At 40.2% G+C, this 22,513-nt stretch overlaps 1 long non-coding RNA gene across 1 annotated transcript in view; it reads left to right on the top strand.

The window, feature by feature from the left end:
* Positions 1-3,697: 3,697 nt before the first annotated feature.
* The window catches only part of LOC122814873, a 146,340-nt gene continuing 127,524 nt past the window's right edge, over positions 3,698-22,513 (top strand). Inside the window, exon 1 of the long non-coding RNA XR_006366921.1 lies at positions 3,698-3,907. This is a non-coding gene — a long non-coding RNA (uncharacterized LOC122814873). The remainder of the gene's footprint in view (positions 3,908-22,513) is intronic.

Genomic DNA, 22,513 nt, shown 5'->3' with positions numbered 1-22,513 from the left:
AGAATGCAAGTAAAACACAAGGTAAAGAAAACAAACCACAGTATTCAAAATATAGAAAGGCAATAAATTAATACAAAATACAAAAAATAAAAGCAAACTAACCTTTCCTTCACAGCAAAGTGTAGCAGAGTCTGGATGAGCCTTTCTGGTAAAGCAGTACATCCATTTATGGGTTAAACAGGCCTAAATGTATCTTTATTGTCTGGTATTTCTAAGCACACGAGAACATCTTGGTTATAACTTCTTCATTGTAGCCTGTCCTAAAGACAGTATAGCTAAGAAAGGCTGGATGAATATAAAGCAAATGCATACATTTCTCTTCAGTTATACCTACCTTGGGATTAAATATATTAAACAAGATGCATAATGTCTCCCCTTTACATGGTACACATAAAATGTACTTTCCTAGAGATACATATATTTATTAGTGTTTTAACTTGCAGAAATGTTGTATCAATCTGAATTACATGTAATAGTCTTTCACAAAAGGGTTGGTATTTTGGGTTTTGATCATTATGTTGGTAATTGCTCCACACCGGAAGTATATCCCTCATTGGTGAGATCAGATCACAGACTTATCTCACTGGAAATCCACATCCCGCCCCCACCCCAAACAAAAAAGACCACAGTGAAGAACTTCTCTAAAGCAAACTTCACACTACTCAAGACTGGTGTGGTATCCTTCAAGGCCCCCAAGCCAGTGGAAACCACAACCCAAGCTGCGGAAGCCCTTACAAATGCCTTCTACGAACACCTCCAGGACTGCATGGATCAGGCAATCCCTAATAAAACCAAGACTCTTTCCACCAAAGGCAAACGTCCAGTCTGGTGGACCCCAGCAATAAACAAACTTTACAATAAGAGGAGAAAGCTGTTACATGATAGAGCAAAATCCATAAAAGAGAAGACACCCTTGATCATTATTAGTAAAAAAATACGAGCACTCATAAAATCATCCAAGGCCAACTTTGAGAGAAAAATTGCAATAGATTCAAAAGACAATCATAAGGCCTTCTTCAGCTATGTTAGAAACCTGGGTGGAAACTCTCAGATATGCGCAGAATTAGTCCAAAATGATACAAAAATCACTGAACCCACAGACATTGCCAACATACTGGCAGACAGGTTCAGTGCAAACTTCACCCCCCTCTCCCCCCCAAAAGGAGAGATAACTATCCCAGTGGAGTGTAGCCTCCCAGACATCTTAAATGCGCAGGTGAAAGCTGCTCTCTCTAAAGCTAAAAACACAGCATCAATGGGGCCGGATGGTGTCCCCGGCTGTGTGCTACACGAACTCAACGAGGAACTAAACCCGCACATAAGGCAGCTGTTTAATCTTAGCCTTACCACAGGATACGTGCCCAAGGAGTGTCATACGGCAACTGTGGTCCCACTCCACAAAGGCGGTACCTCTACGGACCCTGGTAATTACCGCCCCATAAGCTTAACAAGCCTGGTCTGCAAAGCTATGGAGAGGATCATAATGGAACTCATAAACAAAGACATAGGGGACTTGCAGACATTGGACCCGACCCAGTTTGGCTTTGTCAAGGGCAGATCATGCCTTTTGAACTTGGTCGACTTCTTCAAAACAGTCACCAAGGCCATTGATGAGGGAAAGGCAGTCCATACAGCCTACCTTGACCTTGCAAAAGCTTTCGACACAATACCCACTTGGGTATTATAGAGAAACTTACCAGCTTAAATGTAAACCCATATGTCACAAGATGGGTTGCAAACTGGCTAAAGGACAGAACCCACAGGGTTAGAGTTGCTGGCGCCATGTCAGACTCCAAGCCGGTCACAAGTGGTGTCCCACAGGGCTCAGTCCTTGGCTCCCTGTTGTTCGGCATCTACTTCTCAGAAGTACAGGCAAACATAGGAGGACTATGGCTGACAAAGTTTGCAGATGACTGCAAACTGGAGCCATAGTGGAAAGTACATCGGACAAAGATATCCTTCAGAGGGGTCTCACGGAAACTGATAACTGGTGCCAGAGCCATGGCCTGAAGTTAAATGCCAAAAAATGTATAGTCATACCCTTCGGGAAAAACAAGGTAACCCCAAGCTACCATATAGGTGGCAATCCGTTAAGCACAGAAGAGGTTATCAGGGACCTGGGGACCAAGGTTGACAGTGGCCTTTCTTTTGACACTCACATTGCTAAAGTGGTTAGAAAGACCTTCTACATTGCCCACCTGATCATGAAGGGATTCACATCCAGATCAAGTGAGGTCATTGTTCCCCTGTACTCTTCACTTATCAGACCAGTGATCGAGTACAATGCCCCATTTGGGATGTATCTCACCCGACACCTGCAGCAATTGGAGAGACCCCAAAAGTTCCTCACCAAAAGGATAAAGGGACTCCAAAATCTGTCATATGCTGCCAGACTGAAGAAACTCCAGCTCTATTCAGTCACATACCGCCTGCTCAGAGGTGACCTGTGCCTGACATACAAGGCCATGTCCAACCCAGAATTAATGGACATGCTCCACCTCAAAAAATCCAAATCTACCAGATCCACTAGAGCAAGCGACTTATACCTTAGCACGGATATAAATAGGACATGCTGGAGGGATAGATTTGTCACCCAGAGACTCCCTATGCTGTGGAATAAAATCCCGGTCCATGTGAGGCAGAGCACCTCGCTGGCTCTGTTCAAGAGAAATCTTGACCGGTGGATGGGAGATCGTAGGTTTACCCCGGGAATCATCTCTGTGTCACTGCTGGACAGAGGCACAACAAACTAATGGGCACAGTATTTTTTAACATAAGGGGTGGCGTAAGCCACAAAACTTTGGGCTAGGCTTATAAATGCCTTAGGGCAGATAGCCTAGTATATACCTATGAACCTATGAACCTATGTTAATCAATCAGAGATTTATTTTTCCAGTCCAAATGGCTTAGAATTTAGTACACCAAGGAAATGCTTTACAAACATTTGGAAGGATAGCAACATTAGAAAATGCATCTATGATTGATTTTAAAACACATTTAAAGGCAAAAAATACAATTTCATTAGATGCCTTGACAGCATTAAAAAGGTATTCCCAAACAAATATATATCTTATCATAGAATGAAATTACTTACCTTGCTACAGTTAGTACAGAATACTGACCTTCAGCTGTAACCACAAAGCCAATATCGACTTTCATTTATACAGCTACAGTATCCCCATGGTTTCATATATCAGTGCCAGTACTGTACTCACACACCACTGGTACCTTGTTATAGTATCCCCTATAGTACCTACCCACTCAGTCTCACCCTACAGTTCTGATTAACTTAGAATTTCTCAAAAAATGTCTAATTTTATGATGCACAGAGCAACATTTTGAACCCAAAGTAGGGGTGTCTCTACAACATAGGGGCAATTAGCCAATGCCATAGCATACAGTGATAAAGCCCTGACTATGGCTCAGGCAACCTTGGTTCTATTAGCGGCTCAGGCATCTGAACCACTGGCATGGGGAGGATGGACATGCCCAAATTGGGGGGGGGGGGTACCCACTGTGAAGAAAATCATGTAACAGATTGTGTTTTCCCTGGTGGAGACTGGGAAACAACCAGAAGATGCTTCCCAAAGGTGGGTGGAGCATTCTACTGACATCAGCTCCTTGAGCAATGGAGAGGTAGTTCAGTGCTTATGCTGCTTGCACATCTCACGCCTGGTACTGTATTGAGCATGTGCAGTAGGTGGGGAAAATAAAAGGAAAAACACTCCCTGGTAGCAATAAGATGCTGGCCAGGTATCCTCAATCTCTCCTGACTGGTCCTAGCCAAGAGCTGAATACAGCCCAGGGAAGGTTAAGTCTTGTCCAGTACATCATGTGAGCAAGGTCGGGGATGGTGCAAATGATATTCCGTTGGTGTCGGGGAGGCAAATAGTGTGCAAAAACAAAGGTAAAGACAGCTGAGAAATGTGACTGGTGGTGGCTTAGTAATATTAACCAGTGCAGGTATGAATCTTTGTGCAGATTTCTATCTGCTTAACATTTCTTCACAGCAATCTTTGTGCAGTAGCATTTCATTCTGGCTTTCTAAATGCATATCTAGCATGTTCACTAGTTGATTAAATGTTTACTTAGTTGTGTGCAGGTGATGATTCAGCTCTCCTCTTTCTATTTTTTCTGCATAAGGTAACACATATCTTTCTAATAAAACATATCATTTTAATAAACAACTGGGTGTTTCTATATGGCAATTCCCTATCCTAGTTACAGCTGGTGTGACTTGGGAGTTAATTTGAATTTCTCAGGTAAAATATCTGAAGATCAATTTTGGCCAATAAGATGAGAACACATTGCTTCTTACATTGAAAGACTTGGAGCTGTTCTCTCATAGTGGCTTAACTAAAATAGTACTCTTTGCCTTAGGTGTTGTAGTCATGGGGATTTCCAGTACTGTTGTAAATGTTTTAACTTTGGCAAACTTGTTCATGAAAGATAAAAAGCTCAGACTTCAGCCAAGCAAAAAATCTCTTTATTTAATAATACAGTCATGAGAGACAAAGTAAAATAAAGCCGTGTATTCCAGAGCTAAGGGAGAGCTCTTATTTCTAAAGTAAATTCAAACAGTATAAATTAATAAACACTATACTTTAGCAAACTAGAAATAACAAATGATGATTTGCAAAATCCTGCTGACAGTACATCCCTGTGCTTTCTTATTATAACCTTGAACATACTGAATAACTAAATTTATTTCTGTATAGCTCAGTTAAGTAAGAATGAGAATATGTTTATGTCAGGAGAAGAAACAATGCTTTAAGTCACATGTATCTAGACTACATTTTAATTTAAGATGGATTCTAATCTTGACTTGTGTTCTGTCTTCACAGTCTCCCATTTAATGCTATGAAGGATCACTCACATCACCATCACAAAATTGAAAGCTGTGAACATGCTCAGACGACATTCTACTTTTCAACAAACATTTTTACATGCTGTACCAACATAATCTTTACATGTACATTTTGTTCAACTTTTAATTAAAATAATTTTATTAGTAGCAAACGCATTCTGTCTACTTGCAATGTTAAGAGTTTGACACATAAGCTTTCTTAGTATATTATTTTATCTAAACACATTATCATAAATTCTTCTAAAATGTTTTTCTTCTGCTATTCATCGATTTTAGTTCTACCTTCAACACTGTCATCCCTCAGAATCTAATATCAAAGCTACTTCAACTGGACATAGACTCACATTTATGCAATTGGATTCTGAGCTTCCTTACTGAAAGGCCTCAAAAGGTTTGTGTGAGAGACAACAGCTCCGGAAGTATCATCCTGAACACAGGCGTACCGCAGAGGTATGTCTTAAGCCCTCTCCATTTCACTCTGCTGACACATGACTGCATGGCCAGACATGAGATGAATAAGATCATCAAATTCATGGATGACACCACTGTTATAGGCCTGGTAAAAGACAGAGAGGAGGAGGCCTACAGGAATGAAATTGATCAACTACTGGTCTGGTGTGACAACAATCTAGCACTGAATGTCAACAAGACAAAGGAGTTGATTGCTGATTTCAGAAGATTCAAGTACCACACAAACCTCTAGTGATGAAAGGGATAACAGTGGAAACGGTCAAGAGGACAAAGTTCCTTGGTGTTCATATCACGGAGAACTTATCCTGGTCAGTCCATGTATCCAGCACAGTCAAAAAAGCTCAGCAATGCTTGCACTTTCTAAGGAAACTTAGGAAGGCAAAATTACCAAGCTCCATGCTTCAGACCTTTTATAGGGGTGTGACACCTCTACACTGGCCCAGAATCAAGGAGCCTCAATCCTCACCACTATCACCAGTGATGGACGTGCACATTGGAGGGATGGCAAGTACACACACAGTAAAGTACAAATTCCCTTAAGAGCACACAGAGATCACAGTCAGTCTGGAGCTGTTTTTTCCCTCTCTCTCCAGATCCCCAATAAGACTCCCCACTGGCACAGCTATAGGGTTCAGATCTCAGCCGAGTAGTCAAGCCAAAACTTCTAGCATCCTCTCTGTCCAAGCAGTGCTTTGTGTCCCTGCCCAAGTAGCTGACACACAGACACTTTGAGTTTTGATTTATATACAAACACACAAACACTCTTGGGGAAGACTGTCACATGTTTACTAGCTATGCCCCCTTCTACCCAGACAATAAGGTCACCAACCACTACTTATCAGCTACTATAAAGGCCCTTACCAAAGGGTGTCCAGTCTTACTGTGTAATGTTACTATTATCCAAATAAGTATGTTCAAGACTAAGGCTATTTAGGAGTGGCCTATACAGTGTCACCAAATAGATATGCAAGTACTCTAAGTGCTTAGATATCTCTACACAAACCAGCAACAATTAAAATGTTTAAATATATTTAATAATATTTAATAATAAATAATAAAAGAACAAGACAATACTTAGTAACTCAATACAGTGACAACACAGTTCAGAATCACAGAAAATATTTTAAAACAACATTGCATGACAGTCTCACATAAATACAGAAACCATCTAGACTGATCTTACTATATTCCTATCTATCTTTAAGAGAGATACTATGATCTAAGTTTTACTTACAGAGCAAGGCAAATACAAATGCTGAATGGACGTTTACAGGTCCAGAGACAAGATACAAAATGCCCAGACTTTCTCTCTGAGATAGTTCTTAAATTAATAATACACATTACTGCTGGGTTAGCTAGATGACATCACTGTTTGACACTTGCCTGTAGTTCCCATGCTAAACAAATACCAACAGAATTTAACATGTCTCTATGAAAAATACTTCTCTCTTAGAAGCTGACACTTATCTCTTAGAAGCTTGCCTGAAACTAGAAGTTGTAAAACAATTAACACATTTACATTTTAAACCTAGTAATTATTTCTGTCTTAAGACAATAGAAGAAACTCTAGCTGCAGACATTCTGTCTTGTAGCTGTGTAAATACAATCGTAAAACTCTTTACTGTTTTCTCAGAGTTTGCAAGCTAAATTTGTATGTCCCAGTTTCTACTATGAAAACATACACTTGCACAGGCATATAGTCCATATCAATTTCTGCTCTTTTCCAGGAGGATGCACTGTGGTTACATTTTAAAGCTCAGCACATAACATACAGGTTACTTACATTTGTAGACAAGCCTATGGATCATATTAATATTCACAATGACATATAATTATTTACAAAACTCTAGCTAGCTGGGCTGGCAGCCTTCACAAGGGGCACCATTGAAAGTGTCCTGACCAACAGCATTACAGTCAGCTATGGGAGATGTAACAATCAGGATCAGAAGGCTCTCAAGAGAGTTGTAAGGTTGGCAGAAAGAATCATTGGCACCTCCCTTACACCACTGGAAGATCCACACAAATGCCAGTGCATCGACAGAGCCAAAAAGATTTCCAGCAATCCATTGCATCCTGCCAATGGTCTGTACACTCACCTCTCCTCAAGCATGAGATACAGAACCCTGCATTGTAAGACCACTAGACTAAATAACAGTTTCTTTCTGCTCTCCATTAGGCTGTTGACCTTTTAGGAAAAACAAACCATGACATCTGTTACATAACTAGCCTATCAAGTGGCTTATTTTATGGATGTGCAATGACCAAGCACAATACTAAGGTAGCTCACCTATACACTGAAGGACTGTAAAGTGCAATAAACAAACTGTGCAATAATTCAGTCTAATCATAGCTATGCTGCTATTGTTTCAATGTTACTTTGACAATCTTCTTCTTCCTCTCCCGGCTTTTCCCGGTTAGGGGTCGCCACAGTGGATCACCTGTCTGCTCATGATTGGCAGCAGAGTTTTATGATGTTGAGTTTTCATCCTGGCGCCCAACCTTTCACAGAAGGCACACACATGCATGCACTCAGGCCTAGGGCTGATTTAGAGTGTCCAATCCACCTATATTACCTTCATATTGTTCCTTGTCTTCCTTGTCTCCTGTTCTTGGATGGTTGTGGGTCACTGCTCTTCTACTTTACTTACTAATTGCTACTTATTAAATTTCTACTGTGATATTTTATTAATTTTCTCTGTCTATATGTGCAACTGTTTCCTGATTGAGAATGAAGCATTTTAATTTTGTTCAGCTACACTGCTGTGTAGTTCTGAATGATAAAGTTTTCTTTGACTTTGACTAAAACTGGTCAGTCAAGCTGTTTCCATATTCTATTTAACTTTGCTGCCAAACTTTACATAAAAATGGCACTAGAAATAATGCAGGAATAATTGTAACCAGCATGATTTCTGTTCTGCAGTACAAAAACCCTATTTCCCAAATAACTTCTGGGGCCCTATAAGTTGAAAGTTTGCCTGCCCGAGACATGATATCTTCACTCAAGTCGAATTGGGAAAAAAATCATTTAAATGCAGCTTGTTCTAAACTATGACAGTAAATCTATGATGTGTCCAGTTTTCTAACAGGATTTTTATGGGTTACATTCATTAAAGTCCAAGTTTTTTCCCTTCTCCTTTGAACATTTGTATTTTTTTTTCTGAAGGTATGGTGTCTGAATGATGAAAAGCAGGTCCTACATACCCACAACTAACCTTTCCCTATATTTTTGGAGGCATAGTCAAATACAGTAGGTTGCCAGGAAAAAGTCACAGTTCATTATTGTCATGTTAATTTGTGTCACTTGGGGGTAGTGCTGATAATAGTCTAGGAAACAATACCATTAGTGCAGACTATTCAGTTGAGATGCTGCTGGGTATAGTTTAAAAATCACTCGATGTCTAATGTGAAGGGTGCGCATTTTTATTGTCGATAAAATTGGTGACATGTTGGCTGCAAAGGTTTGCAGAGCAATATATTTTGCTTTGCTGCAGGTTTTGGTAAGATTCATGTCAGACTGGCTTGTACCAACAGGGAAAGGTCCTTGTTGCAGGATACAGGGAATCATTTTTTACCCACTGATGGAGGTAGATAAAAGGAGTAGTCTGTCCTTGTTGTCTTTCTGGTGGTTGGCATCTACAGTTCACAAGGGTATTTTGATACATTGCATAGGACAGCTGCAGTGGTATGCTTGCCTCATAAGCAGAAGTAATGGCAGAACACACTCTGTAGTTTGGCACTATCAAAGCTTTGGTTGTAACGACGCCAGTGTGTTGCACCTCTCTTGGTGGAAGAAAAACAGTATTTGTGATGTTCAGAAAGTAAGAAGTACAGCATCAGGACAAAGATGATTGTAACATTAATTTTATAGTTGCAGTGCTGTGGAAATAGAAATAACTGCAACGTTTGTTCAAGTGTTCAAGGAATTGCAGGCAGGGGTGAATTATTATGGCTTTTCAACCTTTTTTGTGAAAGATGCACGTCTGTATTTGTTAATTAATTTTAAATACTTTAAGTTGCTACTATAAATTTCAGTTTCTTTCTTCAGGATATACAGCTGAAGTTCATCCTGTTTCTGGTATACACTCTGTACCTTTTGGATAGCGACACCTCTGGTTATGTTTTTATAAAAAAATAGATAAAGTTCTCTGTAACAGCACATAGTAGTCTAGCTCAATGTCGCAGTTAGCTACAAAATACCATAATGAATTTTGTTTTGTTTTTTCTGATGATAATGACTGTCATATAGCATACCAAAGTCCTAGAAGCTTTCTTTATTGCTTCTATATACATTAATTTCCCACATTTCATTCAAGTCGCCCCATTATTCTAACTCTTCCATTCACAGCTTGTATTTAAAATGCTACACTTCAGTTACAAGGCAGACACACATTTGACAATTGCAGCAAGTTTGCCAGGTCCACACTTGCTTTCTTCACATTTCATGGACTGTTTGGTAAATGAAGACTCTTTGACTATATTTAACTTACTTTTCCTTATGAGGAAGTACAAACATCTGAAAGACATTTGCAGTTTCCATAAATATGCATTACATATTAGCAAAATCACCAACTGTCCCATATATATATATATATATATATATATATATATATATATATATATACATATATATATACATATATGCCATTGAATAGCTTTTCTTGCCTGTCTCACTTCCCTCTCATTAACAGGTTGCAGAAAAATGAAGTATAACTACTCAGATGGAACGTTATGGTGAGTGCATAACTTCTTTTTTTTGTTCATTTGACTTGGGGAAAAAAAGCACTGAATCTCTTTGTACTACCCTGGATCTTATACACTAAAGTGGTACTAACTCTGTGCTGCAAAACATTACATACCAACCTAATAGGCAAAGATGTATGAACCTGTGTATCCACTTCTCCATGTGTAATAAACCCCCTTCATTTCATTGAAGGCATGTCAGCAGTTCTCACTATTTTCAACTAGACCCATTCTGTTGCAGCGACTGGTAGGTGGTTCAGGGGATTAGGATGCTAAGCTCTTAATAAGCTGTTTTCCTATAGCTGAGGATGGAGAGTTTGATTCTAGAAGCAATAGTGGCAGAATTGTTGAGGTGTTTACCTTGCAAACACAAGGTACAGGGTTTGATTCTTAACTTTGGGTTGAGGAATTTGGCTAACCTTAAAATGGCCCACAAGGGCAGATAGCCTAGTACTAAACTATGAACCTATGAACTAGCATCACTTGAAAACTGGGCAGCTGCAACACTCTCGCCTTTTCCTTCTGGCATTGATCAACATCCCAGGTCTCCCTCCTGTCACAGCCTGTCAGTGAAGAACCACTTCCTAAACTCCCACCTACCTCATCAATGATCCCTGCGCTCTTCTGGGTCTATATTAGAACACGGAATGTTCAAAATTGCAAATGCTCTAATGAGCGAAAATGTCGGACCTCAGAGTGCTTTTTTTTGAGCTCACAGTACAATGAAGACCAGAATATTTGCCCTTTCCTCACTGTAGTGCGATGTTGGAGTTGGAATATATATTTAGCGGAGGGTTTGGGGGGCACAGCCCCCCACAATAAAGTGTTTGATGTCTGGCATTTATGCTCATTAGAGCTTTCGCAATTTTGAACATTCGGTGTTCTAATATAGACCCTGTTCTGCTTACCACTACCATCAGTCTCAGCAGCATTTCTAACCTCAACTGGCAGGTTGGCAATCTGATACTCTCTAGGAAGGGCTAACACAGAGAAACAACTGGTGCCAGAGGCATGGACAAAAACTAAATGTCAAGAAATACATAATAGTATCCTTTGGGAAGTTATGTACCCCTGGAAACTGTCATATTGACAGCACACTCCTAAGAGTTGACCCAGTAGTCAGGGACTTGGGGGCCCACATAGACAGTAATCCAGCCTTTTACCATCATGTGCATAAGTAGTGAGGAAATCATTCTATGTTGTGCAACTTATAAACAGAGGTATGGTATCTAGGTCCAAAGAAGTCATTGCTCCACTGTATTCAACATTCATCAGACCTGTCATTAAGTACAATGCCCCATTTGTTATGTAACTAACTAGGCATATCCAACAATTGGAACATCCACAGAGGTTCCTGACTAAAAGAATAAAGGAAAGTAAGTAACATGTCCTGTGCAGACCACGTCAAGGCCCTATCTCAGTATTCTATCTCCTACAGACTGTTGAGGAGAGATCTATGCCTGACATACAAGGCATTGTCAAACCCCACTCTGATGGACCTCCTGCATATCTGCAAAACAAACAGCACCAGAATTACTTGTTCTAAAGACTTAAACCTTGTCTGTGATTTAAATATGACCCTGCTGGACAGACAGGTATATATCCCAGAGACCACCCCTTTTCTGGAACAGGCTCCCCATCTATGTGAAGCAAAGTTCTTCCTTAATCCAATTCAAGTGTAACTTGGACAATTGGATGGGGAACTGAAAATTCATTCCTGGTTTGGGACAATTGGATGGGGAACTGGAAATTCATTCCTGGTTTGGCACTTATGTCTCTAATGGATAGAGGCAACCTGTAAATGTTTTTTTCTCCCAGGCCCCTGTTTACTCTTATCAAGTGTACCACAACTTGTCAGATATTTGGGATGCATGACTAGGCTTAAAAAGGCCCTTGTGGTCATTAGCCTAGTACATGCCTATGAACCTAAACCATGGATTTTGCCAGAAATGTGTGTTTTGCTTTCACAACCTCATATTGTTGCCTTTCACCTCACCTAGCATAAAAAGCAACTTAAACTTTCTCAAAATGTTGCTCCAGATGCACAAATGAATGCATAATTTTCAGTTGTTTGCCCAGTAACCACAACAATATAGTTGACAAGAGTACTCTTATCTCATTACGTGCAGGTCCATGTTGTAAGCATTAATTTAGAGATATAAACATTTTTTAGCCTCTGTTAGTACTTGTACTTTTGTGGAATGCACAAAAATGTACCCTGTTGAGTACAGAGAGAATGCCTACATCCTTTATAACCTTACAACAAGTGAGGTACCCCAACAAGTCCACTGGGGCGTGATTAGTAAGCCCCCATAACCACCACATATCCAAAATGTCATTAACCTGTTTGTTCTTATCTTTGCTGTTCTCTCACATGCTGGAATATTTCCTTCACCTGAGCTACAATAACACTCCTTGAACTCTCACTGCCCACATGTTAACAGGGTATAAAATGATTCTTCTTATGAATAGTGCCTGTTTAATATTATACTTACCACCCTTAGCCTGTGTCCTCATACACCTTCCCAGCACAGCCTGCCCCACTAGCTTCTGCTGGGCCATTAGTACTGGAGATCCCAAGTGTAATGTTGACCAGGCATTTTTAAAGAATCTACCCCTGTTTATTTAGTAATATTAACTAGTGCAGGTATGAATCTTTGTGCAGATTTCCATCTGCTTAGCCTTTCTTCACAACAATGTTTGTGCAGAAGCATTTCATTCTAGCTTTCTAATTGCATATCTAGCATGTTCCCTAGTTGATTAAATGTTTACTTAGTTGTGTGCAGGTTATGACTCAGCTCTCCTCTTTCTATTTTTCTGCATAAGGTAACACGTATCCTTCTAATAAACAGCTGTGTGTTTCTATGTGGAAATTCGCCATCCTAGTTACAGCTGGTGTGACATGGGTGTTAACTTGAATTTCTCAGGTAACATATCTGAAGATCAATTTTGACCAATAAGATGAGAACATATCACTTCTTACACCAAAGGACTTTGAGCCGTTCTCTGACAGTGGCTTAATTTAAATAGTACTCTTTGCCTTAGGCAGCATAGGCATGGGGATTTCCAGTTGTTGTATCTTTTCGGCTTTTCCCAGTTAGGGGTCGCCACAGTGGAACTCCAGTCCATTAATGATTGGCAGTAGATTTTTACATACCGAGTTGCCAGCCCTGATGTACAACCTTCAACGAAGATAAACCCATTCACGCATGTCTACACACAAGAAGACGCTTTAGATGAGAATCGAACAGGACAATGTCTTTCTGTGAGGCGACAACACTACCGCAATTTCCAGTACAGATGTAAATGTTTTAACTTTGACAAGCTTGTTCAGGAAAGATGATAAAAACTCAAGAATGTATCCAAGCAAGAAATCCCTTTATTTTAGAAAAAAGTCTTGGGAGATAAAGTAAAATAAACCCGTGTCTCCCCGAGCTAAGGGAAAGCTTTTATTTTTATAGAAAAATCAAACCGTATAAATGAAAAAATATTATGTTTTAGCTGACTAACTAGAAATAACAAATGATGTTTTTGCAAGATCCTGCTGACAGTACATTCGTGTGCTTTCTTATCGTAACCTTGAACAAAAAATAACTACATTTATTTCTGCATAGCTACGAAAGCATGAGAAAACACTTATGTCAGGAGAAGAAACAATGCTTAAGTCATATGGACCTAGATTCTATTTTAATTTAAGATGGATTCCAGTCTTGACATGTTTTCCCATATAAAATTGAATTTCTTCAGTCTCCCATCTGGTGCTATGAAGCATCAGGCATACCACATTCCCATCACAAAACTGAAAGCTGTGAACATGCACAGACAGCATTCTACATTTCCACATACGTGTTTTACATGCTGTGCAAATGTAATATTTACATGCGCATTTTTCAAGTTTTAATGGAAATCATTTTATTAGTAACAAATACATTCTGTCTACTTGTAATGTTAAGATTTTTGACACATACAATTTTTTGGTTTATTATTTTATCTAAACACATTATCTTATATTCTTCTAAAACTTGTCAGTCAAGCTGTTTGCATATTCTGTTTAACTTTGCTACCAAACTTTGCATAAAATAAAACTAGAAATGATGCAATAATAATTTCTAGCCAGCATGATTTCTGTTCTGCAGTACAGATCCCTAATTACCAAATAACCTCTGGTGCCCTATAAGCTGAAAGTATGCCTGCCTCAAACATGCCATCTTTACCCAAGTCAATATGGGAAAAGTCATTTAAATGCAGCCTGTTCTAAACTACGACAGTAAATCTATGATGCCTCAGTTGTGTTGATGGGAATTTTAAGGGTTACAGTCATTACAATCCAAGTTTTTTTTCCCTTCTCCTGTGAAAATTTTAAGTTTTTTTTCTGAAGGTATGGTGTCTGAATGATGAAAAGCTAGTCCTACATATCCACAACTATCCTTTCCCCATCATTTTGTAAGCTACCAGTAAGCTTTGTTGCAACAAATAAAGTACTTTTCGTTACATAGTCAAGTACAATACATTGCCAGGAAAAAGTCACAGTTCATTATTGTCATGTTTATTTGTGTGTCACTTGTGGGTAGTACTGGAACAGTCTAGGAAACAATACCATTAGTGTAGATTATTCAATCGAGATGTTGCTGGGTATAGTTTAAAACATCGCTCGGTGTCTAATGTGAATGATTCCCATTTTTCTTGCTGACAAAACTTGCTGTCATGTTGGCTGTAAAGGTTTGCAGGGCAATATATTTTCCTTTGCTGCAGGTTTTAGTAAGATTCATGTCATACTGGTTTTACCAACAGGGAAAGTTCCTTGTTGCTGGATACAGGGATATTTTTTACCCACTGATGGAGGTAGATAAAAGGAGTAGTCTGTCCTTGTTGTCTTTCTGGTGGTTGGCATCTACAGTTCACAAGGGTATTTTGATACATTGCATAGGACATCGGCCATGGGTATGCCTGCCTAATGGCAGAACACACCCTGTAGTTGGCACTATCAAAGCTTTGGTTGTAACGACGCCAGTGTGTTGCACCTCTCTTGCTGGAAGAAAAACAGTATTTGTGATGTTCAGGAACTAAGAAGTACAGCAGCAGAATTTTATTTATTGGATTTAGTGGATACAGGATTGATTGTAACATTAATTTTATAGTCACAGTGTTGTTGAAATGGAAATAACTGCAGTGTCTGTTCAAGAAATTGTAGACAGGGGTGAGATATTTTGGGTCAATTATTTCAAGACTCTAAATGGAAGTGGCACTTAGTTGCTTGATTCACATGATGTATCTAAAATCAGGTAATCTAGATCACAAGGTAATGACATAACAGGTGTCATCAGGTCACATAATCCTCTCATCCAGCTTAAGCAGGTTGGGTCTTGGCTCTCTTCTGACTGGAAACTCCAGGGTCAGGGTCAATGGTGGGCATAGCTGCTCCTAGTCCTAATAGTCCTTGGTAGTTTTTGTCATTTCTAGGGGGCTTTTCTCCATCAGCGTGAATTTTTTGATGCGCTAAATAGTAATCCATTTTGTTAAACCAACACATTGGATGGCTGAGGTGATTGCTGTTGTGAGGATGTCCAGGAAAGAACTCTTTTGTCTGGGTTGAAGCAAATGCTTTCAGTTAAATTATCTAATATAGATCCAGTCCATAGGCTTGATGTCATGTCTGAAGGAAGGGTCAGGCTTCTATTGAGCTAATACTGTTTAGGGGTGGATCTGCTGCAGAACAAAAAACACTTTTTTACAACACAGAAATATTGTTTTATCAATATTTCATTATCCCAGGGGCTCAGGGAAATGAAAGCAGTGATACTGAATAGTCATATTCAGTTATTTTTTTTACACAACTGTTATACTATTTGGCTAATGAAATGAATGTCCTTATTTAACTGGCTGCAACATGGAATACTAAAACTTAGAATTAATGGGCAGGATTCACGAAGCCTCCGTGTAAGAGTTAGCAAGTCTTACACAGAGGCTGCAGTTAAATGGGGTGATGTCAGCATGCCATGCATATTCATGAGGGCATGCTGAATCACACCCTAGGCTAACATGGTCCGTGTAGCAATGTTGGGGGTGTGTCCGCATGGCGAGACCTGCAAAGGGACATGCCCCCAGAAGAATCACAGTCCCAAAAGAAAACTCCCACGAGCGAGTCCGTGGAAATGTCAAGAAACACAACAGCACACATGCCCCTATAGACTATTAACCCCACTGAAATGTAAAACGTAAAAATTAACAGTTTAATTTTTTTTTTTTATTTCAAAAATGTTTGCCCATAATTGCGCTCGTTTGCGCGGGTGTGCCCTTCGCTCAGCCACAGTTAGCAGTCATTGAAAAAGCATATAAGATCTAAACATGTAAAATAAGCCAAGTAACAATAGTGTAGCAGTAGAGACGTTGGCCAAAGAGGAGGCATTCACGGTTTGAGCCCCAACAACATATTTTTTTATTTTTAGTGAAATAAGCACAAAACAATCCCCTGACATATATGTATATATATACAATTATAATTTAAGTAAAATGCAATGAAATGGGCCATGTTTTATGAAGAACTCTGGCACAATAAAAAAATAAAATATTTTATAAGTGCCCATAGCTGAGCAGTGCTCTAACAAGCTGAAGATGTTTGCCTGCAGGTGACCAGTGGTTTAACAGGTGTAATAGGAGTGCCCGGAGTTGAGCTGTGCTTTAACAATCTAAAAGTGTGTGCCCGTAGTTGCGCAGCATGTCTCACAGTGTAATATGTGTGCCCATAGCCAAATAATGCGTTAACCAGCGTAACCCGTTTGCGCGGAGCTGCCCAGCGCGCCAACCGGCTTACCGGCGGGCAACATTGAGCAACCTGTATCAAAGCCGCCTTTAAACAGACACACCTCCTAGCCTGTCTAGATAGTAGTAAAATAAAACAGAAGCAATGCCCAGGATACTGTGCATCATAGTCAAAGTACTGAACCACTAAGCCATGACAGCTGTACTGAAAAATGCAGTATTAGCATATATATAGGAATGAATGGAAATAGAAGCATGACAAAGCAGGTTTTGTGAAGCTGATACAATTCCAAAATGGCCAATCACAGATAAGTGCGGGAAAAATGACATATATAAGCCCCATAGGTGGGAATACACAGCATAACTGATTGTGGAACCTATTTGCCGTCAGGACAGCAGGTGTAGGAGAGGGCAGTCGCTTTCGAGCACAGAGGTGGGGTGTTGAGGAGTCCAAATACATGGTTTGGCTCCTAGTTCATGATCATGAGGCTCAACTCATGCAGGGCCAGGTTCTGTGGGGTGCATATAAGGCAGAGGTGTGGAACCGGTTGGCACATGATCTCACCAGTGCCACAGGCATACCAAGGACTGGTGAACAGGTCCGTCACCAATATGCGGACCTGAAGAGACGGAAGCAGGACCAACTGAACCGTTGGATCCAGGAGGCCCGGCAAATGCCCAACGCCCCACTACTGAGTAAGTATCCATGTAATTATGTATTTAAGGAATTATCCTAGCTGATATTATGGAGATGTATGTTCCAATATTACTTCATTTATATTACAGTTGCAGGTGCGCGTTCCACGAATCGGCGGGCCTATGGTGATAGGCTGGAGCGGTTGCGCCACCAGGCAGGTTAGTAATTATATTCCTGTAATTGTTATACAATATAAGTGAGACAGCTTGTAAAAGAGGTCAGTGTAGTCACATATTAATAAAGTTCAAATAACACTAGAAGAAAGATTCTGCTAGCACTGTACGATTAGATAAGTGATGCAGCCTGTAATCCAGAAATAAAAAGTAAACAGGTCTGAAATAGTGATTACCCACCTGAAGTGTAATATCAGATAACCTGCAGCAGCCTGAAAAATCACTGGTATACAAGCCAAGGATAATAGACATGTGTCAAATACATCCCCTTAGAAAATCTGACATATGAAACAAGTGAGTCTGTTGGAAAGGATTGTTGTAAGCAGGTATGACATGTTAATAATGCCTAGAATAAAGTACCAACTGGAATTGTAAAAATAAAACAAGTGAGTGAGAGAAAGAAGTATGAATCAATCAAGAAAGCTGTTATAACTTCGGAATAAAGTATACGGCAGTCAGTACATAATGAAATGAATGAGACAGCCACAACCAAACAGTGAAATGTTTGAAATAAAGTACTGAAGCTGGAATGTGTCTGTCCCACAATTTGTATATGTTGTTGTACCCTTGCAATATGGAGATAGTATGGTTGTATGAAATAATGAACATCCACAGTTGTCTAGAGCCATATAAATGAAATGTAGCAGGATGCTGTACCTGAACATAGCCAGATATGAAATGTGTATGAATAAAAATGCAATGGATATTAATGTATCAGTAACTGTCCCATCAACAACATTCCTAAGGTTACATATAGGAAACTGTAGTAACATTCCTAAGGTTACATATAGGAAACTGTAGTAAGCCCTGTAGGGTATTCTAAACTCATGCTTCTGGAACATTTCTCCCCGGGCCGCCACTGAAAACAGGATCTGTGGAACCTAGTCGGACTTTCCCAGTCAACAAATGTTAAATAAATAAAAAAAAAAATAAAATATATATCTGCAGCTACTAGAGATGTGCAGCATATGTATATGTAGTTGAAGTTGTTAATGAAATATTTCTTCACCCTACCCTATATTCACAAATAATGCCATTCCACAACAATCTTGGTATGTGTATTCACAATATATTCCTATGGACATTTGTCCTGTTGGTTCAAACATATTTGCATGTACGTTGCTGCATGTGCCCTGTTCACATATCCAAACGTGATGGCCTGTTGCCATCAATCGACCCTGCATGCTGTTGGATTGTGTACTGTTGTTCAAAATATGCATGTGTTATGCTTGCTGTTCAATGTTTGGAATTCATGGGTGTTTGGTTAATGGGAATACTGATGCATGCTGTTACAACTAATTTTGAATGGTATTGTTTGTTACTAACCCAAAATGTCATAAAAAATTTCTAAACATAGGACAACAGGGAAGGCGAGTTCCAGTGGACCCACCTCTCCCACCTCAGCTTGCAAGTGCACCTGGCACTAGTGCCCAGGCCGGAACCTCCTCCGGTGGCCCTGTACCACCTTCGGGTGGAAGCGCTGCAGGGGATGGGGCTCGTCCCCCCTCTGCAAGCGTGGCCGGAGGAGACCGTCCACTCACCCTCCAAAGTGTCAGGTCTGTGGTGCGTAGCGAGATCAGGCAGTCTGTGCTTGAACCCCTACGCCAGCTTGAGGCTCAGGTGACACAACTCACGGGTGTCCCTGCTGCCCATCCTACACAGCCCCCAGCACAGCCCCGTCCACTGTTGCCATCTGTGGGCTCATGGGCTTGTGATATCCCAACATCTGTCCACGTCAATTGTGTTTCCCCCCCACATGTGTCATACTCTGCCCCTGTATGCGTCTTGTTTGTCTTGTCTGTTAACCTCCCCTACCTACCTCTCCAAATATACCTACTTCCTGTACCTCACATTCCACTCTCACCTGAAAAAAAAAAAGAAAAAAAGGGCACTCTGTTCCCGCAAAAAAATTACACCCCATACATAGCTGCCCATTTTGCAGACATGTCTGCTGGACATGAGAAGTGGTAATTACAATTGGCTATACAACATATTTTGTTGTCCTTACCCCTCTCTCAGGGGTGGAAGGTTTCAAATTTCACACCAAATTACAGAGATATGCACAGCTGTTGCTGATAAAGAAATGGGCAGCTATGGGCCTTTCCTACATCCTTCCTGCAAATCCCGAGCTTGTTTTCCTACTGTCCTACCCTCTTTGTGCCCCCTTTTTCACCACTGTCCCCATTTTCCTTTCTTTCAAAGAAATTAGCGCGGGTGTGCACGAGAGTAAGCACTTTTAAGCAGTAGTAAGCGGGTGTGCGCTTGTGTGCGCTTAGCTAAGCATGTGTGCACGAAGCTAAGCGACAGTGCGCATGCGTGAGCTCCACGCACACCAGCGCTAACCTGCTTACAACTGCTTAAAAGTGCCTTAGTCACTCTGAATGACAAGGCCTGTAGTCTGCTCAGCAGCAAAATAAAATTCCTCTGTCAGTCTCGAACCCAGGACCTTGGAAACTCTAGTCTGCATGACTTACCACTAAGCCATGACTGATATACAAGAACATTGTGCTGAAAGCACTATATCATGAAATAGTAGGACTGAATGTAAAGGGAATATAGGAAGGCTATTACACAAAGCTTGTCTTGTATCTTTACTGGCAATTCTTGTGGATTTGTATAACATTAGTGTGAGAAGAGAAACAACCATGCTAGTCGGTAGCTAGTAGGTAATAATGTGACAGTAGCACCTTGCAAACCACACACACTATCAGAGCAGGATAAACACTGCCATATTTGAACAGGTAAGAGGCCAGACCTCACAACTGGGACTGATTTACAGGGATGTCCCTGATTTGAAAACAAATGTTAACTGTGCCCCACTGACCCCCTGTGAAATGTACTAATAGTAGGCAGAAAGGTGTTTTGTCCCACGTAATGGTAACTGTCAACTACTGAAAGTATGCACTACGTGCATGTCAGAAATGGTGTATTCACAAGCACACCCACATGTAGGTGTACAACCCACAAATATCAAAGGAGGTATCCAACTAATAGCAGAAGGACAGTATAGCTGTTTACAAGCACTACATGTGCCTGCTATTCATAACTGTTAGTACAAAGTAGAAGGTGCCACTACTGCTCAGCAGCAAAATAAAATACCCTTGTAGGTGTCAAGCCCCACACCTTGGCCAGACCAGACTGCATGCAGTACCACCAAACCACAACAAACATATAAGGAATTGCTGCTGAAAGAAATATAGCAAGCATTACAAGGAGTGAATGTGAATGGAAAATAGGAAAGCCATAGCAACACATTCCAGTAAAGACACCTAGCAGGCCTCCAAGGAGTGAATGTAAAGGCTAAATAGTGAAGCCACAGCAACATATTGCAAGAGCCACTGCTGTAAACCAGTTACTCCACAAGTCCCACAGGAAAGCACATACTCCCATTTAAGCAGTATTAGTATTATTAGGTGTCAGTTAACATACACACTGAGAAGAATAAACCGGAGGAAGCAATAGTCAGGTGTCAGTGCAACATGCATGTCAGTGCCTACAACACAGCCTGAGATATGAGAGACATACCAACGTTTACGCTCACACAACAGTGTCCACAGCATACCAGCATGGTCCCCACCTTGAAAATCTGAAAGGGCTACGCCTACCTCACCTAACATTTTATAGCACTGTCCTGAAATCACAGTGAGAACTGCAATTACCACACAGCAGGCTGCATGCAATTAGCAAATGCTGGCTAACAATTGGTGCAGAGGCCATCACATGCACATCTGCATATACCTACAAAAGCAGCCTGTACTCCCAGTCCACACATGCAATACGTTCATTGCAATAGCCGGAAGGAGAGACAGAGAGAGAGAGAGAGAGAGAGAGAGAGAGAGAGAGAGAAAACATAAATAAATAAAAACAAAGAAATAAAAAAAAAAAACAAATAAGAGACACAGACTGCTGAAACTACTACAGTTCAGAACAGCAGGCTACCAAGCAGCAAGCCATCAAAAATAGCAATGTCCAACAAAGGTAATGTAAACTAATAATGTAATAGTCTACATACTGTGAACCCTCCATATGTGTTAGCAGTCTGTATATAGATATATATATGAAGATGTGCATAGGGCAGGGGACATACTGCAAATGTTAGTGAAGGCTGGACATACATATGTATGTGAAGGATGCTATGTGCACATAACAATGTACGTTGTAGTGCAATGTACAATGTAGGTTGTACAGTAATGAATGTTTAGCAGTATGTTAGTGTGTGTATTCGTATGTGTAAATAAAAAGGTATATATATATATATATATATATATATGTATATATTATATATATATATATATATATATATATATATATATATATATATATATATTATATGTATATGTATGTATATTTATATATGTATCTATATATAATGTGCATATATGTATACATAGATAGAGAGGGATGTAGAAATAGATAGACCCAGAATGATACCACAGTACAAGGACAAAATGATTGACCTCAACAACTGGCTAAGCTTCTGGTGTCATTCTAAGGGGATCCAGCATCTGTCTGCCTAGGACGACATGACCAATTGCTTTGCCAGAGATGGCCTGCACCTGTCGCCCTCAGGATTCCGGATACTGGCTAAGACTCATGCCACCCCAATAGTGCCTTTGGCAGGCAAGGTTCAAATGACAAATACACCACTGTAAACGGTGATATCTGTGACATCTGTGCAGTGACAGAGACCTGGTTCAAAGCTCCAGAGAGCACCCCTGCATTACTGGGCTTCAATTCATACCACACCTGTTGGCCAACTAACCCAGAAAGAAGCACTAAAGGTGGAGGCGTGTCCATATTCATTAA

The sequence above is a fragment of the Protopterus annectens genome, chromosome 11.part0 (assembly GCF_019279795.1).
Source record: "Protopterus annectens isolate FY-2018-M chromosome 11.part0, PAN1.0, whole genome shotgun sequence".
Lineage (NCBI taxonomy): Eukaryota > Metazoa > Chordata > Ceratodontiformes > Protopteridae > Protopterus > Protopterus annectens.
Note: the sequence above shows the minus strand (reverse complement) of the source record. Positions and strands in the feature narration are given on the sequence as shown.